The sequence below is a fragment of the Leopardus geoffroyi genome, chromosome C1, assembly GCF_018350155.1.
Source record: "Leopardus geoffroyi isolate Oge1 chromosome C1, O.geoffroyi_Oge1_pat1.0, whole genome shotgun sequence".
In the NCBI taxonomy this organism is placed as follows: Eukaryota; Metazoa; Chordata; class Mammalia; order Carnivora; family Felidae; genus Leopardus; species Leopardus geoffroyi.
Window position 1 is genome coordinate 214,552,076 of NC_059328.1, and position 27,438 is coordinate 214,579,513.

The following is a 27,438-nucleotide window of genomic DNA, read 5'->3' on the forward strand; positions in this document are numbered from 1 at the left end:
ATGGAAGATTTTAACCATGGAAGTGATGTGATCAGGACTGTGTTTTGGAAAGAGCTGATGGCTGTGGGATGGAGAGTAGACCGGAAAAGAACAAAACAGAGAAAGCTCATAATCCATCAGAGAAATGACGAGGGCCTGACGTGAGAGAGAGGCCACGGGGCAAGAGAAAATCACAGATCCAAGAGAGGGAGGAACATGGAGGCTTGACAAATGGATGATCTTGATTAGATGTGAGGGAGAATGGACGAATCGGGTCTCTGGTTTGGGCACGTAGGTTATACAGTACAGTAGGTTGTATTGACCTGGGCACACCTGGATGGAAGGATGAAAAGCAAGATAATTACTTCTGTTTAGGATCTGTTGACCTAGGGTCTGTTGAGGGGTCCACTGGAGAGGGACAGGTAGAAATGTAAAGTGAGCATGTGGGCATAGGGGTTCAGGGGTCAGCCGGGAAGGTTGGCCTAGAGGTAACCATTTGCTAGCCAGGAGCATCTAAACGGTCCGTAAGCTGTTTAGGAATGAGCTCTAGTGCTGAGGACTCTGGAATGAGCAGCCATGCGGCACTAGACAGGCAGGAGGGTGAGAAACACTTCCTTGTGCCCAGTTCTTAGGTAGTCTTCTCTGATCCCCTCTTTTCCCTAGAAAGGAGGCTTTATAGCAGATTACAAAAGCATAAGTAAATTCCTTTGTCTATAAAAAAGTAAGTATATTCTCATGTTATAAAATTTAGAAAATATAACAGTGTGAAGAAATCAAAACTACCTATAACTCTATCACCCAGCAAGAGCCACTGCTAATATTTTGTCATATTATAGTTCCTTATGAATATCCTCCTTAACACTTCATGGCAAGAGGGAGGAGTGGTTAGCATAACATACATATAATTTTTATGTCATGCTTTTTAATATTATAGAATGAGTTTTTCTCATGCAATTCAAAATTCTTCTAAACCATTTTAGTGCCTATGTAATATTTCAACATATTAAATGCTCTGGAACACTTAACCATGCCTCAACTGTGGATATTTAGATTACAGTTTTATTATACAATAAATAATAATGCCATAAGCTACCTTGTGTTCATAAGTCTTTGCTCTGATCTCTGATTATTTCCTTAGGACAGTCCTAAAACTATGCTGATAGAGTCACAGGTACAGACATATTTGAGACTCTTCAGGGGCGCCTGGGTGGCTCAATCGGTTAAGCATCTGACTCTGGATTTCAGCTCAGGTCATGACCTCGCGCCGTTCATGAGATTGATTCTCTGTCTCTCTCATGTGATTCTCTCTCTCCCCCTCTCTCTCTGCCCCTCCCCTGCTCGCTCGCTCTCCCTCTCAAAATAAACAAACTTAAAGAAAATAGAAAGAATCTTCAAACATTGCCACAGTCCCTCCTAAAAAGGTTGTACCAACTTCTCCTTCTGCCAGTAGCCTATGAATACTGGCACCTGTTGTGGAACTGTCAGGAGTTCTCTGTCTACGAGGGGTGTATCTGTCTGTCTATCTCTGCCTCTCTTTCCCTCTCTCTCAAAGTTGTGTCTAGATCTCCTGAAATATCCCGGTGGCTGTGATCTTGGGTTATTCCTTCATCTTTCCTGTTTTGTTGATTTTATTTTCATGAGATCTTGCCTATATAGACTCTTCCTACGTGCATTAACCATTATAGAAAATACTCCTAAGAGTCCTAAAATCTAAAATGACCGAGAGAGGTGGTTGAAAGCATCTTGTTAACCCCTTGCTGAAGCCGAGACTGGAGAGCAGCCCCTCACCCCAACCAGGTCCATCTTTCTTCTCATTAGAATCAGTAAAGAAACCCATCCTCTTTGAAATGGTTCTGAGAATTATTGTTGCATGTTTAGATCCTCAGAGAATATTTGTAACTTCACTAGCTTTATTTGTGGCTCTTACCTCCTGTGTATAATATTGGGTTGGCCTGAAGTGAATAATTGTAAGGAAATCCAATTGAATTAAGACTACAGGGCAGAATGGCTCTATGTGATCTTTGCCACCATAAGAATTGCTACACTTCTCTCAACTCTTGGTTTCGGCTCAGATCATGATCTCGAGGTTTATGAGTTCAGGCCCTACATCAGGCTCCACGCTGACAGCTGGGAGCCTGCTTGGGATTCACTGCCTCTCCTCTCTCTCTGCCCCTCCCCTGCTTGCATGCTCTCTCTCTCTCTCAAAATAAATAAATAAAGTTTAAAAAAATTGCTATTGCTTCTTTTTAGGGTAGACATAAACAGTACAGGAAGGTTTCTACTGGAAGGTCAGGCTTCTGTTTAAATGTTGACAGATGAACATTATTTCAGCCATGGAGACAGTTCTAGAATTAGTAAGGCTTAAAGAACATCTGCCTGTCAGTTTTTCCCAGTTACCACTTTCATACTAACTCTATTAGTGAAATTTTCATTTAAATGTATCTAACTCATTTATAAATAAGTCTATAGCTAAGAATCTGTGCTCCTTTGAGCGAATCAGCACCCAGGTCATCTGCATGGCCTCTGTGGAGGGGAGGAGAGCAACAGGGCAAAATGGGCTGCAGCCTCAGGCCTCGGGGAGACCTGGGAATACAGGGAGTCCTGTGAGAGAAGGGGAGGGGTGAATCAGATGGCACTCTAATTCCACACAGAGTCTGGGAAAACAGTCCGTACTTATGCATCCCAACAAGAGACAGACCCGAAGACTTGACCTAGTTGTATAGACGTAACACTAATTACAGCCACTGTGGGAGCTGAACGCTATCTGTGGCTTGTTAACATACACATAAAAACTCACACATATCATTAAGTGTCAGAGTGACTGTGCCGAGCAGCTTGTTATTACAACCCCAAACTCTTCATGTGCTCACCCTTCCTTTAGGCATGTCACATAGTCATTTACTCATAATTTTCAAAAATTAGAAGGAATATGGGTAGTATTATTCTGGAAGCTATTAAAAATACAGACTCAGACATGATCTCGGACCCTCACCAGGCAGATATTTCTTAAGTTCCTGTTGTGTTACAAGTACCGCTCACAGCTCTATAAAGGAGCCTTAGACAGTGGAAGACGAACTTCTACCTTCAGGTTGCACAGTGAACTTGAGAACTCTGTGTACTTACAAGAAACCCCAATAAGATAAAAGCAAGGGCATAGTCCGCTGTCACGGGGCAGAAGGAATAGGTTATTAGGTAGGGTGGGATTCGTAAAAGAAGGCTAGCTTGGGAAGGGAAGCCCTGACTCACTCGGTGGTGAAGGGCGGGGAAGGGCATAGCTGGCGAGGAGATGCTGAACGGCATGGAATGCCCACCCTGTTGAGACTTCATGAGATACACCCCATCGCGCTGCTCTCTCCTCTGCGTTCTTCCCGAACCCACTGAGAAATAGACACACAAGTCAGACTGAGGTCGAAATAATCCAGTACTGATAAAGTTTGCACGAGAGAAGGCAGCTTGAGCAGGTTCAAGCATTTGCAATAACCCAGAAACTAATGTTATGAAAAGAAACTCTGGTTGGAGTGATTAGAGGGAGCAGAAGGTAGCCAGAGACAGAAATGTGCTCCCTACCAGACCGGGTACCCCAGGGATGGTCCTAAGTGTGACCTTCACTACTCTCCAGTGCCCCTTCGAGGTTCCCGGGCAGTGGCCGCTGCTATGGCCAGAACAGACCCTCAGCAGAACTCTAAGGACTGTGTTTTATGACTTTACCAAGTGAACTTGGCTCTTACCCTACTTCTAGAAGCTTTTCACTTGCCTGCTTCTTTCTGCTTGCCTCTGTCCAGGCTCATTTCTTCAAGAAGGGAAAAGCACACCCCGCCCCCCTTAAACCTGTCTTAGTTTCGGGGAACCTGAAGACTGAACCTCCAATCCCGCTGCACTGGCCAGCCCATCCTTCCCTCCCACTTAGGGCTCCCCTAGCACTTTGTTTATAACTGTCGCCTGTCTTGATCACATTGTCACACTGCTTTGTCATTTTCCATTTTCTTCCCTGTCTCCTTCTCTGAGACAGTGACTTCCTTAAGGATGGCGCCTTGTTCATCGTTGGATCTCCACCCCCTGCACAGTGCTTGTTTGTAACCAGGTGTTTCAAGGTCTCGAAGCATCTCTGTACTTACTGGTCTTTTTAAAAGATGATAGTGGTTGTGATCTTGGAGAGGGACTGTAGCTCTAGAAGAAAGCTGTGCTTATGTAAGAGAATTAAATGCACATTATAAATCAGAGGTTTCCTCCCCTTTTGCATAAAAGGATTGGGTGTTTGATTCCTTGCCAAGGCATCCAGGATTTAGAAGAGGGTGTAATGAGGACTTTCTCAAGGTGGAGCTGCCTGGACAGGTGTGAAGAGGCAGGAAGCTTCAGCACCCCAGGGGGCTGGCAGTGCTTCTGAGGCATCCTGAGCACTTCCGTGTTCACCTCTGTGTCCCCAGACCAAGCTGTGCCCCTCAGGGAGCCTGGCAGAAGAGGCTCTCCAGGAGAAGGCAGAGACAGACCCCCAGTGCGCTACCCTGCGAACAGAGATGTTCAGGCTTGTCGGAGAACTGGCTTGCCAGCATGGAAAGGTGGGCAGGGCACCAGGCCCCCCCACCTGCCTTTCGCAAGTTTCCATCTGGAGCGGGCTGATATCAGCTGCTGTCCCCCACCCGCATGACAAGATGGGAATGGTTTGTATACCATGATGAGATCCCCAGTCTGTGCTTCCTCTGTGAGTTCCGATCAGAGCCTGGTTTTGCTGTTCATGGAAATGATTTGCACCAGACAGAGGTTCTGTGTTAGTTGCTGCTGGGCTGTCTGAGAAGAGTAGATACCTCACGTCACGGTTCAAATTGAGAGTGTTCCCAGATGACTCAGACTTAAGTCTCTAGCGTTTCCAGGGGGCAGAGAAGGGAGGCAAGGGGCTCTCACTCTGACAAGATGATGTATAAGAAACTTCTGGGGGTCGAGCAGGGGAGTGGCCAGCACCCCTTGTTCCTTCCTCTCTGAGATGCAAGCCTTTCAGGTTCCAGGCCTCTCTGTCTTTTGGGTAATTGTATTCATGATTAGGAAGGGCTTGGACTCTCCCTTTTCTGTTCACAGGGCATTCTGCACGTCCTCACCCTGCCCCCCGTCACACCCCACGTCACTCGAATGTGAGCCAAACGGCTACATAAGAGATGTGGAACCCTTTGACGTTAGTAAAACCTGCACTGGGGAAAGGGAGCCATGGCAGCTGATCCTGGGATTTTACCATGACCGTGTCCCGGGGCTGGCCCAATTGATTTTGGTTTCCATGGTTCAGTGAGCCAGGGGGCTCCGCTCCTTTTTGCTATCCTAAACTCCGCTGCCGGATTGAGTTCCCCCAAGGCTGCTTACACCTGTCACTCAAGGACCTGCAGTCTCCTGAAGCAGATTTCATGGACCAGTCATGTTTCCATAAATAATCCAGGACAAGATAGAAGATTGCTAGGTTTGAATTTTGCCAAACAAGGATATTGTCTTTAAAAGCTCGTTACCGTCTGGGGCGCCTGGGTGGTTCAGCTGGTTAGGCAGCCAGCTCTTTATTTCAGCTCAGATCACGATCTCACGGTTCGTGACGGTTCGTGAGTTCGAACCCCACATTGGGCTCTGTGCTCATCGTGCGGAACCTGCCTTGGATCCTCTGTCTCCCTCTTTCTGGCCATCTCTCTCTCTCTCTCTTTCAAAAATAAATAAATGTTAAAAAAAATTTTTTTAAATAAGCTAGTTACCATCTATTGTCATAATTTTATAAATGAAAACATGTTAGCACCGAAATGAAGGAAAGGCATGTTTTACAGTATGAAGCAGTCCTTTACATCGACTTGGTTGACCTTTGTGGAAAACCTTTCTTTTTGTTAACCGCAGACCAGCCTTTGAGGACAACTGGGTTGCACCATCAGCTCCAATGCCCCCTGGCTTTGGAGACCATCTGTGATGGCCTGTGTTTGGTGGGCCCTGAGTCCCACCAACCTGTCTTCCTGACTCAGCCGTCCTGCTTTCACACAGCCTGGGCCTCCACCTGTCACCCCCATCCCCACACACCTCCCTTCCTCCAGAAGCCTCTCCAAACGGACTGCCTCCTCCCCCCACGTCTTCTTGAGGCTCCTGATGCAGTGCTGCTGGGTTTTGCATTCATTTCGTCTTGTAGTTTTACTTCTTTATTCCCCTCCTCTCCCTCCCTGTCTGCATTCTTGAGTATCAGCCGTGTAGAAGGCAGACGCGTGGCTGCAAATTCTCACCCATACATCTGCCGTGTCGGCACAGAACAGGCGTGCTAAAAGCAGTTCAGAGCCCTCTGAACGTCACGTGAGATCAGCGGGTGTCCATTCTATGTGAAGTCTAGAACTTGAATATATAGTCCTGTTATTCCTCAAGAAATTCCCGCATTTTAAAAGAATAGTACTACTATAACACAGTTTATTTTGTAACACTTCTTCCATTCCCATTTTAAATGGGCTGTGGCAGATAGTTTTATTTGTATGTATGTATTTATTTTGAGAGAGAGAGAGAGTGCACATGTGCCAGCACAAGCGGGGGAGCAGCAGAGGGAGAGACAGGATCCCAGGCAGGCTCCACGTTCAGCACGACTGTGAGATCATGACCTGAGCCGAAATCGAGTCAGACACTTAACCAACGGAGCCACCCGGGTGCCCCGACATTTTTAAACTAAAGAGAATTTAAGAACTTTAAAAGTATTTTGTAACTTTATCTCTTTTGACTTATCTTTTTAATTTCCCACACATTCTTTTCATATCTACCAGGTACAAGTACCGTGCTAGGTACTGGGGACAAAGAGACGAGAGCATGGTCCCAGCTCTCCATATCCCAGCCCTCAGAGTAGCTGACCGTCTCGTGGAGGACATAGGGACACAAATAGAACAGAGGATGCAAAGGAAAAAGCCTGGAAAAACCCAACAGGCCGTGTTGGGTTTGTGTGGAGATGGCTGCTTAGGTGTTTTATATGAGAACATTAGTTATGGTTTGAGGGGGCCACTTTAAAAGTCGATTAGAAACAAGGTCAATCCGTTTTAAAAAGTTGTCTCCTGTACAAAATAGAAATTAGCAATTTGCTCCAAGAAAAACGCTGGAAATGCTGAAAATAAATTACAGTTATTGAACTGCCCCTTGAATGGTGACCTCCTGGGATGAAGGAAATCTGCCAGAGTGGAAGGAAGGAAGTGCAGACCCGAAGGGCAACACCCAGGGAGGGAATCCCAGCAGGTTTCTTATCTGCTTGTCAGCATTGAATTGGCAAGCTCCTAAATACGAAAATTTGCTAATGAATAACAGTCTGGGGGTTTGAAGCACACTTGAACAGGGAGCCATTAGGAGCTCTGAGAATGCAGGCTTGGCCTTGGGGCAGTTTGAAACTGATTTGCTACAATCAGTTTCCTTCCGTAAATAACAAGGAGCTCTCCCCTTCCAGTCTGGCCCTCCTCCCCAGCCAAGTACCGGGACCAAGCTGGAGGTCTTGCCTGCCTCCCTGGCTGGCCTTCGGGGACACACTTCTGAGCTCAGAGTGGGAGCAGAGGTCCTGAGCTTCTCCCTTTCCTCCGCCTGCCTGGCCGTCCAGCTTCCTGGCCTGGATTCCTGACTCCTTGTTGCCGAAGACTTCTTGGTTCCTGTGGAGATCTGTCCCGTTTGCCCGGAGGCCTAGCTCTGAACTCCTTGTTGGTGCACACTTCCGCCGTAGCCTGCCCCAGGCCCAGATTCCGCTCTCTGGTCGCCACCACCTACAAGTCAGTGAGGAGTTACAGAACGGACCCTGTACCAGACGGCCTAGGTTCTGACCCTGACTCTTGCGCTTAGCTGCGTGACTTTGTCTTCTGTACCTCAGCCGCCTAAGATAATAATGAGTAAAATAAGATTACATATCCCTGAGATAATCATACAATGGAGACAATGTGGGGCACCTGGCTGGCTCAGTTGGTAAAGCACGTGAGTCTTGATCTTGGATACAGAGATAATGTTCCTGAGACAACCATCAGTAAAATGGAGATCATAATAGTACCTGTGCCATCAGGGTATCGCTAGGTTAGTGACTTGTACCCATAAAACGCTTACAACAATGCCTGAGGCATTACTCCAGATGGCTGTTAGCTGTGTGGCCAGATGCTGAGAAGGACCCAGTTCTGTCCTCACTGAAGAGCCACCTCTAGCAGGCCTGTAGTGGGGCAGGGGGGTCGCCGAGAGCCATGGCCTGGAATCACTTCCCCTCATCTGTGATCCTTCACGTGGGTCTGGGCCAAGGGGAAGGATTTGAAATGGAGGTGCCGGGTCCTCTCGACGCCTCCACGGGGAAGCAGGGACTGGTCCAGGTGGGCTGGGGGTGTGGAGGGAATACAGCCGCAGGAGGTCAGACCAGAGCAGGTTTTCAGGCACTCAGGCATTGGTACTGGATTCACGCACAGGGGATACCTTGCAGGGTCTGCGAGCAAGGAAGGGAAGGACATGGAGTGCCCGTCAGACTCCAAGTGGCTCAAAAAAGATGCAGAATATTCCACGGTCGGTGTAGGCCTCCCTGATGTTGTCACAGGTAGGCCGCTTTTAGTTTTTGCTGTTGTAAATAAGACTGCAATGACTATTCTGCATAAAATTCAGACACCATTTCGGATTTTTTCTTTAGGGATACATTCTTGGAATGACTGGATTGAAGGGAATTAACTCTTTTTCTATGATACTTTTCTCTTTTTTGATTGACTTTTATTTTACTAGAAAAGTAATACATGTTTATCTTATTGAAATTTAGAAATGAACAAGTAAAGCCAGTATGGGCATCGGTCACCTATCATCTAGTAATAACATTTTTCTGTGCATCATTCTTAAAGCTTTTGATACAAACTGCCAGATGACTTTCCAGAAAGGTTAAACTAATTTAGGCCTTTTCCAGCAGGGAACAGTAGCGCATTGTCACTGCCTCTCACCAAACTGAGAGTTTGTGGGTTTTATTTAATCTTCGATAATATGATCAGTTGAAAATGGTGTTTTATTATTGTTTGGACTTGCATTTGTTTTACTGCTCGTGAGCTTGATCAACTCCTGAAGACTCTCTGCTATGTCTGTGGAAGGGCCGATTTTACACACAATCACGAGGATCTCCTAACACCTTTAGCACTAGACCCACCAGCCACGTTTTTAGCCAGAATTACTTTTTTTTCCCCTAGTAAGGTATAATGTACATACAGTAAAATTCCCTCTTTTTTTCTATCACCCCAAAAAATTTCTACTCCCCCCCTTTGTAGTCACACCGTCTCCCCTACCCGTAGCCACTGCTCTGTTTTCTGTCCCTATTGTTCTGCCTTTTCCAGAATGTTATACATATAGATGGAATCATACAGTTGGTGGCTTTTTGAGTCTAGCTTCTCTCACTTAGCATCATGCATGTGAGGTTCACCCATGTGGTTATGGGTACCAGCGGTCATTCCCTTTTGTTAGAGAGTAGTATTCCATGATGTTGTAGGTGGCTCACAGTTTATCTGTTTACCAGCTGAAGGATATTTGGGTTGTTTCCAGCTTGGGGCAGTTACAGAATAATGGTGCTACAAACACCTACGGGCTTTAGTGTGATGGTTAAGTTTTCATTTCACTGTAAATACCTAGAAGGGAGAATTGCTAGGTCATGTGGCAAGTGTATATTTAACTTTATTAAAAAAAAAAAAAACAAACCTGCCAAACTAATTCCCAGGGGAACTATACCACTCACCAATAAGGTACGAGAGTTCTAGTTTCTTTACATCCTTACCAGCACTAAATATTGTCAGTTTTTGTTTTGTTTTTAGCCAGGTTAATAAGTGTGTGGCAGTAATTCATGAATGGTTTTAATATGCATTTCTCTCCTAACTAATGATGTTAAAAGTTTTTTTCATGTGCATATCTGCTGTCTGTATGTCTTTTTTGGTGAAGTTGCCTGTTCATATCTTTCACCCGTTTTTTAATTGGGTTATTTGGTTTTTTATTACGAAGTTTTGAGAGTTCTCATCTTTTGGACATAAATCCTCATTCAGCTATATGATTTACAAATGTTTTATCCAGGTCTTTGGCTTGTCTTTGCATTCTCTTATTTCTTCACACTCTCTGGCTTGTCTTTCCATACTCTTTCAAAGAGCAGAAGTTGTAAATTTTGATGAAGTCCAACGTGTCAGATTTTTCTTTTACGGATTTTGCTTTTGGTGTACTATCTGAGAAATGTTTGATTAAGCCAAGGTTATAAAGATTTTTTTCCTGTTTCTTCTGGAAATTTTATAAGTTTCAGGATTTACATTTAGATTCTCCCTTCTTTTTAAAATACTTATTTCCTGGGCCCGGAAGTTTTTTTGAAAACAGTTCCTGTAATTGAGCACATTTGGGATGGGGTCGTCCTGAGAGCCTTGCCAGGCACATTGCCCTCCAGGGACCATTTGGAAAGGTGTGGCATCAGAAGCTTCCTCAGGAGTGGCTTTTAAACAGATATGAGGCTTCTCTGGTTTAAGATTTGGCATAAAAGTGAAGATTGTATCTTTTTAAAGGAGGGTACAGATGATAGGAGAAAAACCTCTAAACTTTCTAGATAAATCCTTCTGACTGCTGCACAAAGTCGGGATGGTAATGGTGCCAAGCATAGGACTTTGTCGATTACATGCAAATACCCATGTCAGTGAGTCACCCAATCATGCTTTAATCTCATAACCAAGAGGCTTTTAAAAATTATAGTCAACAAGGCAGCTTGCTAGTTATGACTGCCATTGGAATTGGGTTTTCCTTAGAACAGCTGGAGTATAATTTAGTGGGAAGAAAGCCTAATGTGGGTGAGAGGCCAAGGATTGCTTGCCTGGGAAGGATGTGCAGCTAACATTTGATAGAAATCTGTGAAATGACCTACCTCAGCCAAGCTAAGTAGAGGCCTGCCATCTTTCATCCATGGGAAAATACACTACAGCAAAAGTATTCAGAAAACAACTTTGATTATCGACTTTGTATCAGTCACTGCAAGATAGGTAAGACATGGCCCTGTCTCTAAGAAATGGTTGGTTTCAGAGTGTGCTTTGTACTCAATTATGGAATCTGGGAGAAGATTCCTGTTCTAGTAAAGGAGAGCAGTCGAGAGGCTATTGGAAATGGCTTCTTCAAAGATGTTCCGGGCAGAGGAGTGCAAGAGTTTGGTATGTTCTGGGAGGTTCAGGCCACTGGCGTGGCTGGTCATGGGAAGGGCTCACAATGGCAGTGGGAGATACTATTGAAGATATAACCAGGGCCAAGGTTGGAGGACCTTTTTTCCTCTGCCCTGAAATACGAGTGCTTTCTTGAATTCATCATGGTATCATTGAAGCATTTCACGTATGGGAGTGATGGGATGGGATTTTCTTTTTAGAAAGATCTCTCTGGCAGCTCTGTAGAGAACGAATTGGAAGGTGTCAAGATGGACATCAATCAGTCCAGTTAGATGGCCGCAGCAAGAATCCACATGAGACCCTCTGAGGTCACACAGCTGACAGATGAAAAGGATATTGAAGAGGTGGAATCAGACCCAAAAAAGGGAGAGGGTACGTCTAGATATGCCTGGGTTTCTGACTGGGAAGCCAGGTGGTTGTGATGTGTCCCAGGAGAGCCCCCACCACACTGGAAGAAAAAGCAGACACAATTTGGGGACCCCCTGAGCTTGAGGTGCTTTGGGCCATCTAGTTAAAGACACCGTCAAAGCAGCCAGCCAAGCAAGCCTGGTGTGCCTTTACTTCCCCCCCCTCCCGAACCCCCCCCCCCCAGGTTCTTCCTCTGTTGGAGGTTAGTGTTCCTGGAAGCACCAGAAACATGTATGCCTTCCAAAGTACAGTAGGCAAGACTGGAAACACAGTATAAAGGCTGGGTGAGCAAGGCGGGGTGAGCACACACGGACGTTGGGGAGCGACATGCGCACACCACCCGGAGCTTCTGTCCCCCCACCTAGAGCCTAGACGCCACACTAGGGCTTCCCCTCGGCACGGAGCTGGAAGAAAGCAACCCTCATTAGCTCTTGTCTTCCCTCCCTCCCTCCTCACCTCCTCTCTTGCCAGCTGAGCCCTTCTCATTTGTTTAAAAAAAAAAAATAAAGGGAATTCACTCCCAGTCCCTTTGAAGCCCAACATGTCAGTGATAGATGAGGCAGTATTCTTTGACTTCAAAGGGGAAAAAGTGAGTGAGTGAATGCAGGCCAGGGGAGTTGAAAAGTCCAAGGGAACAGGAGACACATGGGGTGACCCCCCCCATCAGGAGGAGCGCCCTCGATCCCACCCCTGCTGGTGCCATGCAAAGGCACAGACAATGCCACTTTCAGTAAATCGTGAAGGATCCTGAATACCCGTTTTTGTCCATTTTCAATGGGCCTCGGGCATATTGCTTAAGATATAGCTGGCCATTTGTGCCGGGTTCCCAGCTACTCAAAGGCTCAAAGTCGAGTGCTCTCTCAACTGTATAATGGAGTCTTTGCATATGTGATTTTTGGGGGAGATTTTTTCAGATTTCCACAGCTCGTCAAAGTAAGGGTGACCTTGTGGGTAGTGTGGGCCATTGACCCCCATCACACATCCAGCCTCTGAGTGATGCTGAGCTTTGTGGGGTATCCATGCAGCACCTAATTCAATCACGCATCTGACCCCTGCCTCTCTCTGGCATCCTCCTCCTCTCTGTGCTCAGTGTGCTGCCGGGGGCCTCCGCACAAACCCCGGCTGTCCTCTGGAGGCCTTCTGTGCTAAACACAGAGCTCTTGGCCATCTGTCCCGCTTTCAGAACTCTCGGCCCCCTGGTGAATCTGGCATGGGGAGTGGCTGCTTGTTCTCAGGAGGGTGTGTGCCTGAAGATGCCTGTTGGAAGCGCCTTTTAAAAGTCCCCAGTTGTTTCCACGGTGGAGTCTTGGGAAGCAAAGGGAAGCATGACCTGGGGTCATTTAAGGGCTGGCGTGGTCACTTCCTTAATCGTCTGTGACCGTTAAGAGCCTGATTTTCTATAAAGAGGCACAGAGGCTTCCTTGGCTTATTATTAATAATAACAAACAGCTAGAATTTATGGAGTGCCTGCCGTTTGCCAAGTGCTTTCACATGTTACCTCATTTAATCCTTAAACCTTCTACCCATTTTGACAGACGAGGAAACTGAGATTTGGGTTAGGTGATTAGTCAAAAGTCACATAGCTAGAAGCAGCAGAGTGAGAATAGGAACTTGCAGTATTCTGCTTCTTTCCTCTTGTTGGTTGTCATCTTGTGTTCTTCTGCAAATCAAACAGATGGGTCAAGTCATACTCTTAGGATAACTTTGAAGAGCTGTTTTAAGATATTATTGTATGATTCCATTTCTATAACCTCCTGGAAATGACAAAATCACAAAGCAGGAGAACAGAGCATGTGGCCAAGAGTTTGGGACGGTGGGGGACGGGAAGGTGGTGTGGTGGGGGGACAGTTGTGTATCCAGGTGGCAGTAGATACACTGTTTCCGCAAACCGATGTGACCCAGTGACGTGGAACTAGGCGTATGTGTTGTGCCGATATGCAGTGTGATACCGATTCTAGTGATGGAAGCCGGGACCTTTGGTGGAAATCGGGTGAAGAGTACACGGGACCTCTCTGCACGGTCTTTGCGCTTTCTATAAATCTGTAATGATCTCAAAACAAAACAAAAAGTGAATTTTTTAATTCACCCGTGAGGTACACCCGGGAAGCATCGCACCCGGGAAGGGCCAGGTCCCAGCTCGGGGGCTGCTTGCTGTCAGAAAGCAGCACACGTCAAAGAGCTGCCAGTGGCCTAGGAGGGGGCACAGGCTGGAAGAGGGGCCAGGTTTCAGTCTCTGTCAGATGTCTTCTGGGAACATCCTGAACTGAGAGTCCGGGCCCCGGGCTCGCGGCTCCCGGCTGCAGCTGTGTGACCTGGGGCAAGCTTCCCGACTCCCGGGAACCTCCATGCCCCCACTAGAAAGTAAAAACAGCAACAGCACTCACCCTCTGAGGTCAAGAGAATCCAGTGAGAGAACGCATTAATGTGCTTAGCACAGAAAAGACTTACCGAGTAAGTTCAGTAAATCCTGACCATTTTCGTTACCGTCATCGATGTTACCTTATCTGTTCCCAAGTTGTACCCTCCACTTTGTAGTCAGACCAATCTCATTCGTAGTCACAGAACAGTGCATATTTTTTTTTTCAACGTTTATTTATTTTTGGGACAGAGAGAGACAGAGCACGAACGGGGGAGGGGCAGAGAGAGAGGGAGACACAGAATCGGAAACAGGCTCCAGGCTCCGAGCCATCAGCCCAGAGCCTGACGCGGGGCTCGAACTCACGGACCACGAGATCGTGACCTGGCTGAAGTCGGACGCTTAACCAACTGTGCCACCCAGGCGCCCCAATTTAAGACTTTTTTTAAGTAATCTCCATACCCAACGTGGGGCTCGAACTCACAATCCCGAGATCGAAAGTCGCATGCTCCGCCGAGTCACCAGACACCCCCAGAACAGCGCATATTAATTCTCATTTCTCTGGTTGTGGTCATTGACTCCTGTAACAGTTATCTGTTGAGTACCTACTTCGCCGAAGACTGGTAGATACTAGGGACGTGGTGATGGACGTGACCCATGTGGTCTGTGCTCTGGAAGGGCTAAAGTTCCTGAGTTTTGTCCCACTACCTGGCATTTCTCACCTATGCTTTTCAAACCCTCTCTGTCCTGCCAGACTCACCTCAGGCCTCATCTGCCCCACGTAGGCCACTCTACCAGATCCCTCTCTGACCTCCGACAGCGTTGGAGTCAGTGTGACTTAGTCATCTCTGCCAGCCTAGACTGTCCTTTTTCCCCTGTGCTTCCGTGGTGCCTGGCACAGTGCTGAGCGACACAGGGACCGTGCTTGACAAGTGTTTGCTCACAGATTTGTGAAATGGGTGGCCAGAAGGAACTGCAGAGAATATCTCTTTGGAGGCTTTCATTTTACAGAGGAAGTCATGGAGAGAGGCCCGTGACTTAAATAACAAAAATTGGCTACGTGAGTCCCCAACCCATTTCTTCAATAGCAGAGGCCCTATATTAATCTTAGATTTTGTTGTTGTTGCCTTGTTTTTCTCTCTTTATTCCTGCCCTCCAGCCAACTGGTGTGAGGAGCCCTTGACTCTACTGGTCTTATTACTAACTAGCTCTGTGACTGAGCATGTCAGCCAGAGGGCAGGTGCGTGGAACCGGAAAAACAGAGCCAGCCCATCTCTCTCTCCCTCGCTCGCTCTCACTCGAGTGGTCCCACCCAGGCATCTTCTTCCTCCAGCCCAGCTTCTCCCCCTGAAACTGGGCAGCCCCATTTGCTCAGCCTCTCACTCTGGCTTCTTGTCTTCAATTCCCCTGGACAGAGGAGGCCCCCACCTTGTTCTTCAGTAATGCCTCTGCCAGCGAGCCTTGGAAGACTGACACTCAGAACACCATTTACTGTCCTGCGTCTGTTAGGATCTAGAGGAGAGAAGTAAATTGTTGGAGCCCCTGGCCTCCAGCTCAGTGCCCTGTCGGTGAGAGAAGAAATAATAGCAAGCGTGGCCCAGGGGGAAACGCACACTTCAGTTAGGTGGGGCTGGGCTCCGTCCCCGGGTCTGCCGTCTGCTGATCTGTATATTGCCTGACTCTGGGCAGGCGGGTTATCTGACGTCTCTGAGCTCTGGTGTCCTCGCCTTTAAAATAGGAGTCGGTAGCACCGTACACATGAAGGTCCTGGCACCGTGTCTGGTCGCATATGGAAGCTGTATTCCTCCTGCTAATGGCAGGACCCTCCCTCGCCTAGAAATCCTTCGGTCGGTAAAGGCTTGGGGGTGGGGGGAACCAGAGTCATCGCTTGGGATTTCTCTATTGGAGCTTCCAGTCTCGTTGGGACAGTAGGATAGTTAAACACACAGCTAAAGACGTGTTCCAACTTGAGAAGAAATGAGAAGAATCGGACCATGATAGAAGCAATTTTCTTGCATCCGGACCGTCAGAAGCCAGCCCTGAGCTGTGCTCTAGCAGGTCGTTGCGGCCTCTTCCTCTCCCGAGCAGAGATTAGCAGACAAGTTGTTGCCGGTGCAGGGGTGCTGGGCAGCCTCCACGCCGAGGCGTATCTGCCAGCCTGGCAGGGCCAGGGAGGGGCAGACTGGCCTCCCTCCTTTTCCCTCCTTGGGAAAGCAACCCAAGGAGCCTGGGCACTAGAGAATAACCGCCAGGGCGGCCGTGTGGTCAGACCCCGTGTCAGCGCGGCACCTGAAGCACCAGGACCGTGGGGGCCACGGTGAAGCTTTAAACATCACGTCCTCCTGCCGAGAGGCCCCCCAGAGTCTCCTCCAGTGAGGAAAGTGAACCCTACTGCTGTGGAAATCCCTCAGGTTCAAGAGTGATCACATTTGGAACTGTTGGGGCCCCGTCAGCTTGTTCCAGCATGCCATCAGTTCATTACAAGATACAACCCCGGGCCTTGTGGCAACAGGAACATCTATTGACTATTTGCCATAGGCAGGTGCTGTTCTGATGTGTTTTTCCTCATTTAATTTTCACACAAAAAAAAAAAAAACCTACGAGGTTGGTACTAGTATCATCCCCATTTTACAGAGGAGGAAACTGAGGTGCAAACAGGTAAAGTAACCCCCTGAGGGAATACAGCTAATGGGAAGAAAAGCCAGGAGTCAAAACCAGACAGCCTGAAGAGCCTGTTCCTTTCCGTTTTGTGCGGCCAACCTCCTGGTGTGAGTGCTTGTTGATCGGCCCACCGGTTCACAAGTACAGTGACCTCCTCCCTGATCCTGTGAAGCCCGTGTCCCAGGCAGGAGGGTCTCGGCAAAAGCACGAACTCTTAGAAGTGCTGGAAAGAGAACTCGTCCAGTCTAGTGGGCAGAAGGTTAGAGCAGAGGACCCCCAAGGTCCCTGCAGACCATGAGAGCCTCTGCCCCTAGTGAGAATATACACAGGCCAGAGGGAAAACCACTGTCTGCTTAATGAAAATGTTCCCCTAAGATTATTATGAAACTTATTTTTGTAACATTTAACATCATGTGTAGTTTCTTAAATGATTTTCAACTATGTGAGATTATCCAAGGATTCTCTGTTACCAAAGCTGATTTTTCAGTTAGCGAGCCAAATAGAAAGTCTGTCCATTTTCCTCCTTACTGGATCCTGGCCCTTCCTGGTACCCTCCACTGACCTCTGTCCTTTTTTTGTTTTTGTTTTTGTTTGTTTTTGTTTTTTTTTTTTGCATTTCATCTTAGGGACAAACTTCTTTCTGTACTTACTTTTCTTCAAACTTCACAACACCCTCTTTTTACCACAGATAGAATGGCATCAATTAGAGATATTGTTTATAATGAAATAGCTAAGACACTAATAATTATCTTGGATGAGAGGAGGAACCTCAGGTAACCACAGGTACGGAACTCCTAGGTATCCCTTCCAGATTGTTATGAACAATCCAGTAAGTGTTGTCAAATCAACAGGTGTTTTGTGACTGATTGGTGGTGATTGTCCGTGATTCTTCTCCCAGGGGGTGCTAAGTCCTCTGCTGCAGGCTGACTGCAGCTTGCACAAACCGGGAAGAATGGTAGATTGGCTGCCCCAGGACCAGGATGGACCTTAGAATGTTGTCCTAGAATATGGGTGTCCAGATACTTGGCTTTGTCTGGGAGGAAGGAAGCAGAATGAACATGGAACCAAGTCATGAACTTTGACAGTTTCTCTTGGCTGCATAAGACAGCCATAGGCAAGAGAATGTTTTACTGCCATTTGTCTCTCATTAAACCATCTAAAGGGGCACCTGCTTGGCTCAGTTGGTTAGGCATCCGGCTTTGGCTCAGGTCATGATCTCACAGTTCATGAGTTCAAGCCCCGCATCGGGCTGTCTGCTGTCAGCACAGGGCCCACTTCAGATCCTCTGTCCCCCTCTCTCTCTGCCCCTCCCCCACCTGCATTTTCTCTCTTTCTCTCTCTCTCTCTCTCTCTCTCTCTCTCTCTCTCTCTCTCTCCCCTCTCCCTCTCTCCCCCCATCTCAAAAATAAATAAAAACATTTTTAAAAATATCTAAAGATGTGAACACTAGTCCTTCTGAAATCTTCAGAGCATCTCTTCTCCCAGGTAGAGCAGGGATTTATTACGAGTACTTTATTCCAGTAAACCTACAAAGTATCTCACATTCATCCATTAAACAAACCACAAGGATGACGTAAATGAACTCAGCTCCATTTTACAGGTGGAAAGGTTAAGGCCAGTAGAACCCTACCACCACCTGGAGTCTGGGAGAGAACAGAGACGAGGCCAAAGCTGCTGGCTCCCAGCTTGGGGTTATATAACTCCTCAACTCCTCAAGTCCCTGGAAACTGAGGCCAATTCCCTGGAAGATCATTCTGTTCTCTCCTGTTTTTTCAAGAATAGAGCCAGCTTGATCACTGGCCCTGAGGATTGTATGAGAATGTCCCGTTTTCTTTCTTCCATGAACTGAATGCCTACCATCATGATCATTGTTTAATCAGGTTATATTTGAACCTGCCCGGATCCCATATGTTTATGTTTGTTTGGCTTTTATTTTGAAGACCCTTATTTTATTTATGTATACCGTCCTCAGTTTCCAGAAAGGATTTGAAAAGACTTACAACAAAGGAAATAAACAAGGGAGATGAATACAGTAGAAAGACAGAAAACCACTGCCACAGAAAGGAGGCAGAAGTAATGACATCTGTAGGAGTGAGCATAGTTCCTGTGACTGGGCATCACATTGTCTGACTTCAGTACCAGAAAAGCAGCAGCCATGCTCTGCGGGAGGGACAGGGCCCTGAGAAGCATCCACAGTGTTCCAGCTGTGAGTAGGATGAGCAGACAGGCTGCAGGTCCCTGCCTCTGACTGAATGTGACACATGCAGACTTGCTCACCACGCTTTGCAGTCACTGTTGTCACATTGCTCAGAAGTTGAAGGAGCAAACACTTGGCCCAGTGACCAGGCAAGGCCTGACCAGGAAAGCTAGAGCGGGTGTCCTGTTCTGCTAATGGAGATGCTGGTCTCACCCAGGAGTAAAGGCAGAGGAGGGGCTGTGGGGCAAGAACCACCAGAGCTCTACTGCCCTTGGCCTTGCTGGCGGGCAGTGCAGACACCCCCAGAAGAGGAAGCAGCAGGACAGGCAGGCAGAAGAAGCCAGGTGACAGGCTTGTTAACTGAAGCAAACCTAGGATGACCCGACCGGCATGGGTTCCTTACTGAAGAGCAGCCTTCCCTCTGGGTTGACCAGAGCTATAGAGACAACTTTTCTTCTGACGAGTAAAACCTCAGCATTGGAGAATCCTTGTCCTGTCATTTTTAGCCTTAATGAGAGTAGAACGAGCCTCTGGAACAAGGTGCAGTGGAGTCAGGAGAAGTGGCCTTAAGTGAAAACACAGCTGTGGGGTTTACAGACGGCGCTGCAGGGAGGCGTCCTCCGGTGGGGCGGCCAGCCTCGCCATAGACTTTCCAACACTAATGAATCGGGAACTCCGTGCTGCACAGGATTTAGTTTGATGGGTCCCTGTGCCAGCAGATGGATGTATTTTTCTTGAAAGACCAAGGTGCCAGAAATCTCCATGATTACGTTACTGGCTCTTTTTTGTGGTTTGGGAAGTTGAGCGTCAGGACTGCAGGATCCTCTCGCTCTTTCTCTTATTTTTTCCAGGTCAGAACCAGAGCTTGGGGTGGGGAGGAAAATCCTGCTGAATGAGCAAGTTCTTTCTTAAAAAGCTCTCTCCAAGTCCAAAAAGACTTCAGTGGACTTAGGAGAAAGAAACCTAATACATTGCCATAGAATCGTTGTGAACCAAGTGGAAGCCAAGTCCACAGCATCTTTGTCTTATAAAAGAAAGCAAAGAGTAGATGGAAAAAAAGAAATAATGCTTAGGAGAGCCAAACCAAACAAGAAAAACCAAAGATCACCTCGGAGAATGTGAAGATTTCCTTCTAATAAGATTTTTCAATTACAAATCCAAGGCTCAGGTAGAAGTAACTTCTGCTCGTTGAGAGGGCCATAAATGGCATGCCCGAATGTCAGAAGTATGTTGGGATTTGCCACTTTCAGCTTCGGGAAGAGTTGGACACCCCGCAAGACCAGTGGACTGTGAGGGGAAGAGCCGACCATGCAGTGGCTGGACGCTTCCCAGGCTGGTCCTTGACCTGCGTTTGAACCTTGGTCCTAATAGCTAGCAGATTGAAGGAGGCTCACAGGCCTCCTGGAGAACCCATGTTGGTTTGAACTAGAGTGATTCTGGCTCCGGAACCAGCACTCTGCTTTTACCAGCTACCTCCCTCACTACACCCCTGTGAGAGGAACCTGGAGCCTGGCTCCCAGGTCCCCTGCTCAGTCACACAGCAGCCTGCAAGTGGTGTCTGGGCCATGGTCAGAGACATCCGGTTGCTCATCGGAGGTCGTTTTGAAGTTATTGGGGACAAAATAGGCAACTCCTAAACCTCTTAATGTACTTTTGGCCTTCCCAAGGTCAGGCCAGGCATTTTCGAAAGTACCAGAAGCTCTGAGCTGGTATCTTCCTTAGCTGATGGAGTTTAATGCCAAGTGGCCTGGGCACAGGGTTCTCCGGGAACATGACTTATGGAACTGTGCACCTGAGCAGATTGAAGCTTGATTTGCTCACTAGCCCAGGGGAACATCTGGATCACCACCTCTAGCCACCCTTTCTTGTCCTGTCCCATTATTCCTTTTCGGTTATTCTTACGAATGTCATCTGGCCCATTGGCTCCCCTGGGCTGGCATACAAAATAAGGTCACATTTCCTCAAACGGTTACAAATGGCTGCATGGACCCCTCTGCTGCTTGGCCTGGGGCATTCCTTCCTCCCTGGGGAGGTTTATGTAGTCCTAAACCGATCACTCTTATTCTCCCGTGCTACCTGCAGGAAGAATGACCCTGCTGCCTCCCTTGCCGTCCCCCACCCCCAGAGCCCAGAGGGACTGAAGGAGAGCCTCTTGCGGGCCCAGCAGCCCCAGTGGGCCTTTAACCCACATTCCCGTGGCGAATGAGGAAGGACTGTTCTCTCCCGACAGTCCTAGCCCCTTCCCTCATCACCCACACTGCCAGTTTCCTGGGGCCCTGCCTGGAGCAGGAGGGCTGGGTCCAAAGGGGTCCTAGCAGGAGTCTCATACTCTAGCTGCCCGGCCCCTGCCCTCCTCTTTGATGTAGCCTGAGCCCCTGAAAGTAAAAGGCTCTTCCATTTCCTGCCCACGGGAGATTGGCCTGGCCTTTGTCCAGAGGAAAGCCTTGCCTCTAACTAGACCCACTGAAAGGCCTTTTTCCTCTGCTGGTGAACGCTGACCGAGTGACCTTCTTACTGCCTTTTGGGCTTCCTTCTCTTCTCACCCAGCACCAGGAATGTGGTGCAATTGGAAACTGTCCTCCCCGGGGCAAAGGTTGACTAGTGGCAGCTGCCTCTGGAAAAGGGAAAGCTGGACCCGGTGAAGTGTCGTAGCGATGGGCCTTCATTCCAAACCAAGCGGCTCCACGGGTGGGTCCCTGCAGTCTCGACACAGCCCGTAGGCCTGCCTGTTGCCTGGCTGTGCTGGGCCCGTGGGACCCAGTACATATTCTCGAGTGAGGGACTCGTGCATCTTCAAAGGCGCTGGTGAAATGGAACACCTGGGTGCCAAGGGGATTTGAGCCATTGCTTCTCCTCGGGGGACGGTTACTGAGGGGGGCAGACGTGAGGCAGAATTTCTTCACCGAAGTAGGAGGACGCAAAACAAACTCAGGGTGATGGAGATGCTGGCTGTAAGTTGGGTGACTGGACGGTTGTTGATAGGTAAACAAAATGCTCTGAGTCTCAGCAGGTCAGCTCAGTGACATGCGTGGAGCACCTGTGGTGGCCAGTGATGGGGACACTGAGTGCCAGGGTGCCTGGTGAAGCTCTCCACCCTGAGCCCTCGGACTCACGGGGCAGAGAGGCCCTGCCTCCAGTTACCAGAGGAGGGAAGAATGAAAGATTGACTTTCACAAAGAGAAGCTCAAAGGATGTGTAGGGTCTTGCTGGCATAGACAGAAAGGGTGCTCCTAGAAGCAGTCACAGCTTAAGGAAGGGCCAGAGGTGTCAAAGTACATGGCATGACCCAAACTCACACAGTGAGCTCGACACTGTGGGAGAAGTGCGTGGAATTTTGCAGCAGGAGCAGACGGGCTAGGGGCATCCTTCCCTGTTCAGGCAGACTCGTGTTTCTCCCTTAAGATCCCGTCACCTACCCTGAGGTCCTCCCTGGTTGGCACCTTCTCCTCAGCACATGCCCCCTCACCATCCCTCTTTATAGTCCATTTTTGTTCACGTGAGCAGCCAACCCCCAGAGATCCCAGGCTGTTTAATTCATTTTTATACCTGTGGCATATAGACAGAAGGAAGCCATCAAAGGGATTTAAAGAGGGAAGTGTCATCAGGCTTGTGTTTTAGAAAGATAACTCAGCTGCATTGTGGAGAGTGGAACCAAGAAGTGGGTAGACATATTATGTGTCTGACAGTAGAAGGGGCGCCTGGGTGGCTCAGGCGGTTAAGTGTCCGAATTCGGCTCAGGTCATGATCTCGCGGTTTGTGAGTTCGAGCCTCGCGTCAGGCTCTGTGCTGACAGCTCAGAGCCTGGAGCCTGCTTCGGATTCTGTGCCTCCCTCTCTCCCTGCCCCTCCCCCCCCCCAAAAAAATGAATAAACGTTAAAACAAATTTTTTTAGTGAACAGTAGAGGTCTGGAAGCCCGACAGAGACCAGGCACGGCTCAGTCAAGGCTGTGACTCTGCTCTTCCGCGGGTCTTTAAGGGCAGCTTTGTCTGTGAGTTGACTTCATTCTTAGGCTGGTGACAAGCTAGTTGCAACAACTCTGGCCACTCATGCCCAGAAGCGCAAACATCCCCTCATATCTCATTGGCTTCGGTTAGGTCACATGTCCATTCCTGAACCAATCCCTAGGGAATTCCAATTCCAGGAAATGCCAGGCACTGATTGGCTTGGGTTCCTGACCCTTACTGAAAGGTGTATATGATTACCTTCGAACTGTCAGGCCCAGCCCTGGAAACTGGATCTGCTTCTCCCTGAATTCCCTGGACTGAGTGGGAGGGTAACTAGCTGAACAAATCTAGGGCATCACTGAGAAGGGGGAAATGACTGCTGGATACCGTGCCTAGGTCTGCCTCATAGGCTGGTTGGACCCATTCGTTTGTGTAGGTACCTACAAAACACCTGTACACCCACAGTGACACACTTTGTGGATCCGTTTGGGAAATGTATTATTGTCCTGGGTGAATTTCACACCTCTCATGGAGGACCTTTTCATCCCAACCTCCAACTCTCCATTCCTTGATTTCTACTCATGTTGAGGTTGACTGCCCGTCTCCAAGGTCAGACGCGGCTTCCTCTCTGACTGCAGCCTCCAGTGCTCCCCACTCCCTCATGGACACTCTTACAATTCCTCTCCTTGACCTCATGGACACTCAGGAGGCCAGTGTTGTCCAGTGGTTAGCAATGTGGATCACACTTTAGTTCTGCAACTTACTTGCTAATTCGGGCTAAATACTGAAAACTCCTCTGTAACATATGGATAGGAACCAACCTCACGGGGCTGTTTAAATAGAGGATTAAGGACAGAGAACATGCTCGATAAATACTAGCTCCGTACAAGACATCTGTCACCAGGATCTTTCTGTTTCCTTCCCATCAGCCCCTTTCGTTTTTATTTCTTGCCTGTTCCCCCTTAGAGTCTCTGGCGCATCTGTTGCCAATATCGTATCTCTACTCCCTCGCTCCATTATTCTTCCCTCAAACCTTCCTGGCAAATGCTCAGCTTTGGACCAACCTAACTTTCTTCATGCCAATGTCTAAGTTGCTAGAAAAAAAAAATCAACATCTGGGCAGATGGTTGCTACAGTAACTTCAGTTCCTGTGGCCTCAGCTGGACCGTTAATGCTCCCTGGCAATCCTCGTGCTCTTCCCTGGTCAACGGTTTTTCCTGTTCTCCAAAGAAACGATTTCAAGCCTTCATCACTTTCCTCCAACCTCCTTTCCTTCCCTCACCAAACCCTCCATTCCTTGAGGATAATTTGACCTCCTAATTCTCAGAAAAGAACAAAATCAAACTGGAACATTCCAAACCACCACCATCCCCCATCCTGCTCCCCACCCCCGCCAAATCCACAGATATATCCGCATCCCTGCCCAGCCTTCCCTACTGCTGCAGTGGAGAAAGGCCCTTCCACTTGTATGTTGGTTTCCAGTCCCTCCTGTCATCTCGGACACCTTGATGTTTTAACTACCTCCCTCTCTTCTTTGTCTTTGAGCCCTCCTTCTGTAGTGCGTCTTTTATATCTGCATTCAAGCAAGCCTGTTATCTAACAATACACTCTCCGTTAAGCCCCTGTCCTATTGTCCTGTCCTGTTCCAATCCATTCACCTTGACTCTTTGCCCCCACCGTCTAACTTGCTAAAAGAGTTACATGCGCTCCTGATCCCCACTTCATTATCTTCTCATTTTTCACCCCATCACACCCTGATCTCTGCTCCCACCACTCTCCTGAGAGTCCTTGTTGCTAAATCCAATGGATTCTTTGTTTTGGATGTTTGTTCCTCCCTTACTTGCCCTCTTAAAAGGATTTAATGCTGCTGACTGCTCCCTCCTTAAGGCATGTTCTCCTCTTGGCTCCTGTAACATCATAACTCAAAATTCCATGACCACTCCTTCTTAGTCTCCATTGCCCAGCTCTGAAATACAGCTGTTCTGTCAAAGACCTCATTTTGACTCTTCATACTCTCTTAGGACATTCTCATCCACACCAATGGCTTTAGTCACCATCTTACTTATTATTTAAAGGCTTCCAAATTTGTACCTCCAGATAAGTCTTGCCTATAAAGTTCGGAATTGTTTATACAAGCTGCCTACTGTTCATCTCCACTAAGATGCCTCTCAGACACCTTAAAATCAGCACTCCCAAACTAAACTCAAGCTCTTTTTCCAAACCTGCCATTCCTCCTTGTCACGGTGCGTAACAGCACCGTCTGCCCTGCTGCCCAAGGCAGAGCACCTTAAACATCATCTTTGATGCCTCCCTCTCTGGCAGGCTTTACATCCAGACCATTACCGAGTCCTGTAATTCCGGTGAGGTGGAAAGAGCGTGGGTTTTAGCTGAAATTCTAATTGTGGTTTGGACAAATTACTTAACCTTTCTTAGCCTCAAGTTCCTCCCCTGTAAAAAGGAAATTGTAATACCTAATTCAGATGGTTGTGGTCAGGGTAAAGGAGAGCCTTTCCTTGGTAGGTATTCAATAAATATGAGTTCTACATTCAATAAGTATGAGCACTCTTCTGTCCCATACCTCTCTCCCCCGCCTCATCACCACCTCTGCTTACTCACCTGTTAAATGTGTATTCATAGTCTCTTGACCTCAAGAATCCCCCAGAATGAAATTTCCCATAACTCCTTTATGACTAAAGACTACAGCTTATATCTCATCACATTTATCGTAAAGAATTTGGAAAAGGCAAGGAAAGGAAAGGAGCACTGTTGCCATTGTTCCTTCCAGTCTTTCTTCTACGTGGTCTTTGTTCTGTTTTTACATAGTTTTCTTGATACATAATCAAGTACACATCCTGATTTTTTCCAGATATTTTCCTAGATTAATAAAAGTTCTTCATGGCTGCTCTTCTGCATGTGACTATATAGTAGAGTTTACCTAACCACTTTGCTTTTGCTTATCTTTTAGAGTCTTTCCAATAAATGATACTGAAGTGAACGGTTTTACAAAAAAAAACTTTTCCTCTTATCTTTATGGTTATTTTTCTAAACCATACATTCATCAATCACTGAGTCAAAGGATTTGAAAATTTCTAAGTGGTGCAGTCTTTTCAATGGACCAAATGAATATAGGCCTGGCCTCAGCTACAAAGAGGGAAGTAAAGAGAAAACGGTATAGTTAATAGATTTTTTTTTTTTAACTTCTGTTTTACTGAAAGAGGGCTGGGAAGATCCAAGCAGTGCTCTGTAGGGAAAACATGCCTTTGACTTGAAGTTCCTGGCTTCATGTTGGTGAAGAAGGGCTTGTTTCTGTTTTTGTATTTTCATCTGGGTCAGTAAGAGGACGAGCCATTCCTCCAAGCTTGTTTCCCTCTAAGGAAGAGAAAAATCGTCCAGCATCTAATGATGCAGATCTGTGTTAACAGCCTTGCAGTTAAAAAAAAAAAAAAAAAAAAAAAAGTTATAATAATGTACCCTGCTAATGTGCAGTTAATTTTAGTTAAAATATCCCTGGCGCTTTAAAAACCCAGTGAATTTGTAAATCTAGTAATTGGCTCTAGGTCTAGAAATGTTAAAGCTGCCATATCCAACTCCGCTCTAGCAGGACACGCCCAACCTCCCTGAGTTCTTGCTTCCCAGCAACCCAGATGGAGCTCTGCACTCACCTGAGCACTCCCCTCCAGAATCCAGAAAGAAACCAAGACCTCATTACCAGATTCTCGTTCCTGGTCATCCCTAATCAGAGAAAGCTACTGAGTGCCTCAAAGTTAATATGTCCAAAATCAAACTTGTGGCTTTCTAGCCACCCCCAGATTCAGCAGTGGAACAGTCGCCTGAGTGACTGTTCAAGTCAAAAACTTGAACTGTCCTTGATTTCTTCTTTTCCATCCTCACCACTCCCCAACATGGAACCCTGCATGTCCTGTCACCTCTACTTCTCAGAATTTACTTCTTTTTTTGAAGTTTATTTATTTTTGAGACAGAGAGAGAGCTAGGAGGGGCAGAGAGAGAGGGAGAGAGAGAATCCCAAGCAGGCTCTGTGCTGTCAGCACAGAGCCCAACGCGGGGCTCGATCTCACAAACCGTGAGATCATGACCTGAGCTGAGATCAAGAGTTGGATGCTTAACCAACTGAGCCACCCAAGTACCCCTCAACATTTACTTCTAAGGTAGATTCTTAAATTGTCAATTTCTCTCTCCCTCTTGGGCCCCCTCCCCAACCCTTTAGCCCCAGCCCCCATCACTGCTCACCCGCGCTGCTGGGTGGCCTCCTGCTCTACCCTACAGCCTGCTGTCTACACAGTAGCCAGAGAGATCTTTAAAACCTATGGGGCGCCTGGGTGGCTCCGTCGGTTAAGCGTCCGACTTCGGCTCAGGTCATGATCTCACGGTCCATGAGTTCGAGCCCCACGTCGGGCTCTGGGCTGATGGCTCAGAGCCTGGAGCCTGTTTCAGATTCTGTGTCTCCCTCTCTCTGTGCCCCTCCCCTGTTCATGCTCTGTCTCTCTCTGTCTCAAAAATAAATAAACGTTAAAAAAAATTTTTTTAAATAATAATAATAAAACCCAATTTTGATCATGCCATCTATCCACTCCTCACCAAAGGCTTTTCTTTTGCTATTCGGGTAATTCTAAGGGGGCCAGCGAGGTTCTGCAAGTTCTGCCCTGGCCTCCCTCTGCAGCATCACTGACCACCATGTCCCCTGTACCTACTGGGTTCTGGCTTACCAGCTACCCTTCAGTGCCCGGACTCCGGCA

The 27,438-nt window shown here is 47.6% G+C and overlaps 1 protein-coding gene across 4 annotated transcripts in view; it reads left to right on the plus strand.

Moving 5' to 3' along the window:
* The window catches only part of DIS3L2 (DIS3 like 3'-5' exoribonuclease 2), a 350,540-nt gene that overhangs the window by 280,673 nt on the left and 42,429 nt on the right, over window positions 1-27,438 (plus strand). The gene's annotated exons all lie outside the window — the stretch shown is intronic.